This window comes from Plectropomus leopardus, chromosome 11 (assembly GCF_026936395.1).
Source record: "Plectropomus leopardus strain MGB_pleo_1.0 chromosome 11, ASM2693639v1, whole genome shotgun sequence".
NCBI classification, from domain to species: domain Eukaryota; kingdom Metazoa; phylum Chordata; class Actinopteri; order Perciformes; family Serranidae; genus Plectropomus; species Plectropomus leopardus.
The window spans coordinates 34,901,135-34,906,500 of NC_142186.1; the positions used below are offsets into that span (position 1 = coordinate 34,901,135).

At 34.3% G+C, this 5,366-nt stretch overlaps 1 long non-coding RNA gene across 1 annotated transcript in view; it reads left to right on the forward strand.

The window, feature by feature from the left end:
* Positions 1 to 4,684, forward strand: part of LOC121946078 (uncharacterized) — a 57,800-nt gene extending 53,116 nt beyond the window's left edge. The window contains exons 5-6 of the long non-coding RNA XR_015778005.1: positions 4,268 to 4,417; positions 4,587 to 4,684. This is a non-coding gene — a long non-coding RNA (uncharacterized LOC121946078). The remainder of the gene's footprint in view (positions 1 to 4,267; positions 4,418 to 4,586) is intronic.
* The last annotated feature ends 682 nt before the right edge of the window (positions 4,685 to 5,366 follow it).

The following is a 5,366-nucleotide window of genomic DNA, read 5'->3' on the forward strand; positions in this document are numbered from 1 at the left end:
TTTTCCACTGAGTCAAAGAGGAAATAACATATATCATACTGTTGTATCAGTTCTTATTTTTATTTATATCGAAGTATTTGAATTAATAATCAATCAATTTAAGGAGCGACATCACTTTTTTTTTGCTGCTTTTAGGTGCCTTTCACAGGTATTTAACCCTTTCACCCATGAGCAAATTTGCACAATTCTTTCAAAAATAGGGGGGAAAAGGCAATAAAGGCTTTGTGAAAAATGTTTGAAAAAATTGCAAGAAATTAGTGTGTTCAGAAAATTATTTTCAAAAAGCTAGGGAAAAAATAGGAAAAAAAAAAAGAATAAAAGCTAGGGAAAATATTTATAATCATAATTTTTTTGAAAAAAAAGTCACAGATTTTAAAAATTATTTTGAAGCACTTTTTAGGTATTTTCTTGTGTGTTTGGTTTTTAATTTTTAAAAAAAAGTTATTTTAAAATTAACTTTTTTTTTTTTTTTTTTTTACTAATTTTCTGCTAATTTTTGGGTCATTTCTTCTTTCACTGCTCATTGCCTTCTTCCCATGTTCTCAAAAGAAATCAAACCCTATTGCAGTACATTTATCTGAAAAAAAGTTTAGAAATTTGCTTTTTTGTTATAAATCAAACAACCCAACAATCAATGCAAGTACAACTTAAACAATTAGTCAGTTAATCAAATTGCAGATTGAGAGATAATTAATTGGCAACTATTTGTATAAATATTTAAGTCTTTTTCTAATCTATTTTAATAAATAATAATTTAATTTAATAATTTTTCGTGCATGTTCCTTCTTATATGTATTTACTTTAGGTAACATTTTCAATGCAGGACTTTTCCTTGTAACAGAGTACTTTTACACTGTGGTAAAGTATCTGAATACTTTACCACCACTGACTCAATTTTGTAATATTCTAAGCAGCACAAACTTTATTTAATTTACTTTAGCTGCATTGGTGCGGAGGCAGAAATTTCAGAGACACATTTTAGACCCTTTGTGTCCTAAAATCACCTGCACTCATTATGTTTCTCCATTTCTTTCATGCTTTTCCTCAACTGTAATTTAAAACCAATTTCTTTCTGTTTGTTTTGGGTGAACTGAACCTTTAAGAATTCCCATGCAGAGGCTGCAGGTGCAGCAGATCCCATCAGGGCGTGCGCAGGAATGTGCAGTCTTATAAAAACAGAGAAACTGAATACATAAAGTAAGCGCTTATTTGACAAAATAATGTGAGAACTCAGGTGTGTTTGTGTTCACACTCAGATCAGATTCTGTAGATCACATCCACTGTTGGGAAATAAAAAGGAATGAAGGCTTTGTTTGTTGTTGGTGTCTCCATGGTGATGTGCAGAGCGATACAGAGAACAGAATGCAGTCAGGTTGGATGTATGTGATGCTGTCGTCCCACTCAGGTGTTCAGTATGTGAAGCATCTGTCAGGGATCCAAGACATGAACGGCATTTTGGGTTGAAGTTAGGTCAAATGTTTTTTTGCTTGAGCCTCCCTGAGTGACTCTGTGAAAATGCACGAGGTGTTCCACATGATGTGTTCAAGGAGTGTCGGAAAATTTTAATCCAATAATTATATCTGTTTTTACGCTCTCTGGCTATGATAAATGGTGTAATTGTGGTGATTTTTATTTTGGCAGGCCCACAGGTTTGAAAGTCATGTTTCCTTTAAAATTAACCAAAATGTTTTAAAAATGAAATATATTTGTAATTTTCTTTATAGAAAAATAAATAAATAAATAATGTTTTAATAATCACCAAAAAAAATAATAATGGAAAATGCATTGCCAAAAAGATCTAAAGAACAAAAAAAAAACAAAAAACACCAGAGCCAAAAGTTTCTAAAAAAAAAAAATCACAAAAAATTTTAAAGAAAAAAATAATTACCACAAATTAAAAGAAAAAAAAATCACCCAAAAAGTTTTTTAAAGAAAACATGCCTTTAAAACCTGCAGTTTTATTTTATCTTATTTTATTTTATTTTATTAATTTTATTGTTACAAACACCCCCGTCAGTAACCAAACAGTTCTGCAATCAAGTTTAAATCTGCACATTCTCTCTGATTATTTCCAGACATCTGTAACTATTATACTAATGACAAATTGTTCTGACTTTGTTAAAGAATCACAATGAAGTTTCCACTTTTGGAAATGATATTGTAACAGAATGATAAATTTATCCTCCGGTAATGAGCTGAGCGTTGCTCCCTGCGTGTCTTGTTTTCCACTTGCAGCCCTGCGGCTCATCTGCAGCCTGAGTGCCAAACACTGCAGGGCTTTGTACACTTACAACACACAGTTGCCTGTTTTAGGGCAACGATTTCATAATAACTTCAGAGCTGTTGTGTTTCCTCCGTCAGCGTCTGTCTGCTGACATCTAGTGGCCGAGGAGGAGGACTCGTGTTTGCACTTCTCAAAAGGAAAACGGGGGAATTACAGTTTGGCTCTGCTGAAGTAAAGAAGTCAATCATTTTCCCTCCAGGTGGGAATTTCTCATCATTAACTGCCTCCTGTGTATGTAACGAACCTGGGAATTTCTGCAGTAATTGTGTTACTATGAAATTAGGAGGGATTTTTGACACGACTTATGACTTTCCCCACACTGTTTCAAAATCAGAAACTAAACAAGACATAAAAAAATTGGACCTTGGGGAAGAAAGGGGAACCACAAGACTGAATTCAAACCCCCGTCAGAGGTCCTATAATGTCCTAAAATCTGAGAAACATGTTAGAATCCTACAATTGTCCTAAAATCTTTGAAATCTCTTAAAATATTAGAAATGTCTTACATTTCTAGAAATGTAAGACATGGGACATGAGACTGGCCCCTGGCCTTCTGTCATTTTGCAAAAGTGGCCCCCAAGCAAAGCAAGCCGAGTACTATGGAAAAACAGACAGTCTATGTACAAAAATACAAAAATCTGCATCAGAATTTGAAAGATTATATATATGTCTCAACAAGTCTGGGGAGACATTACATGAGAAGGAAGTTGTGAAGGAAGAGGAAGCGATGAAAGAAATGTAAAAGAACAGTGCAGACAAAAGCAACAAAAAAAAGACAGAAAAGAGGATTAGAAAGTCCACCACAGAGCCACAATGTAACTGGGAATGAACGAGGATCTTAATGAAAGGAAGATGAAACCTCTGAGGGGGAAGGATGACGTGACCAGAGTGGTGAAATAGAGCAAAAGCAGCTGGTAGAGGGTTTCGAGACAAATAAGAGGACTTTTTTTTTTTTTTTTTTTAGCAATCCGTAAAGTTGACCGTCTCTTTTTCAAAATCCATCACCCAGTTTGTAGAGTTAACCAGCCGGTTTCAAACCAGAGATGAACTGTTGGGCTGCACCATCACAACTTTAGAAATGTCTCAGCTCACTGCGTTTTCACACATAAGCGAGAGCTGGACTTTCCACATATTCCTGAATGATTATTTTAGGGACATTGAATTGTGACGTGACAGATATTTTTAATATTTTATGTTACTTTTATCAGTATACACATACTGTATATTTACATAGTTTTCTTTTCTTTTTTTTTTTTTTTTATAAGTTTTTGTTTTTGTCCTGGTTAGGGTACTGATTTGGTTTGTAGTATTTGTCTTAGTCCTGTCTTGGTTTTGTATTGCTTCTGTTTCACTTACTACTGACGCTTTTGTTTAATCTCTACTGGACTGACAAAGTATAACTCTTTTTTAAATTATCTATATGTAAAATTAACAGACAATGGAAAAGAAAAAAAGGATGGAGATGACAATGAGACAAAGCAGCCAATAAGACAATGAGCAAGTTGGACAGAAAAGTCCCACAAATTGAAAAAAAAAGGTATAAGGTAATAAGAAAATCATCTGAAAATTAGCTGTTTTAAAATAAAATAAAAACCAGGGAAAATGTTTACAAATTTTCAATTATAACTCTGATTTTCATATATTTAGTTATTCTACAGAATAAAACATTTGAACTATCTATATATATATATATATATATATATATATATATATATATATATATATATAAACACTTTCTTATGGTCATTTTTGTGTTTTTTACTTTTCTTTCTCGTTAATTATTGTCAATATTTTTTTTTACCATTTTTTTGTTAAGTTGCTCATTGCCTTCTTCCTCTCATGCCATTGAAAGAAATCAAGCCTATTTGCTCGGGTTTCAAAGGGTTAAAGTGGGCTGGTTTTCCAGGTTCTCCTCAGCTAACTTCTAACTTCTCAGAGGAGAAATTTTTAGTGATTCCCGTGTTTTTTGTTTTGAATTTGCAGGGGATGGTTCCTGTTCATGAACAGACTTCCAGGATCTCCACTGTGTTTCTGAGGGATTATCAGACATGAGAGCAGCAGGACATGTGTTCATTTAGGGCCAACATGGCTGACGTTACCAGCACGCAGACACAGGAAACATCCGGGATTCAGGTATGTGTCCAGTGCTTTATCACCTGTGTTAAACTGTGTGAGAAGTGTGAAAATGTGCATCAAGTCAAACTGTTAAATTGTGTAATTCCACCATAAAAAGATGGATTAACATTAGCATTATTTGGGAGTCAGGTTTGGTCGCCTGAAGTCGAATATTCTGCCTTTTCAGCTCTGCTTTGGTCTCCACTGACCTCTTCGGATAATATCCGACTCTTCAGCAGCCAATTTAATTTTTTATTTAACTTATTGATGTGCAGCACTTTGGTCAACTGTTGTTTTTAAATGTGCTTTTTAAATAAATTTGGATTGGATTTTTTGGATCAATCAGAATCAGAATCAGAATCAGCTTTATTGACCAAGTACGCTCACACAACCAAAGAATTTGACTCCAGTTAGCTGTGCTCTCAATGCACAAATGAAACATTAAATGTATATAAAAATAAAAATAAAAACAGAAAATTGTAGTTTTAAATGTACATATGTACATGTTAAAAAAAAGAGTGCAAAATGTGCACATCACACCTAAAAAAACATGTCGATGAAACATTTACTATTTCTTCTGTATGAATTTGGAGTTTATTTTGGGCATTTGGGCAGTTGTTAAATTGCCCGTTGCACCTTTTCAAAGGGTTAATAGAAAGTGAAAGAGGCTCGTTTCAAAATACGATTCAGTTCAGATAAAAACCACTAGATGTCAGCATTCCTCTTTCTGTCTGACTGACTCAGTTTTAATTGAATGACTGATGAACATGAGTTCATGCCCCACTTCTCTCTCTCTCTGTCTCTCTCTCTCTCTCTCTCTCTCTCTCTCTCTCTCTCTCTCTCTCTCTCTCTCTCTGTCTCTCTCTCTCTCTCTGTCACCCTCCTCTCTCTCTCTCACAGCCAAAATAATAAAATGCTGACTTCTCAAAGTGCTGTCGGTCAGTATGCCTGTCTCAGCAGAGCGGCC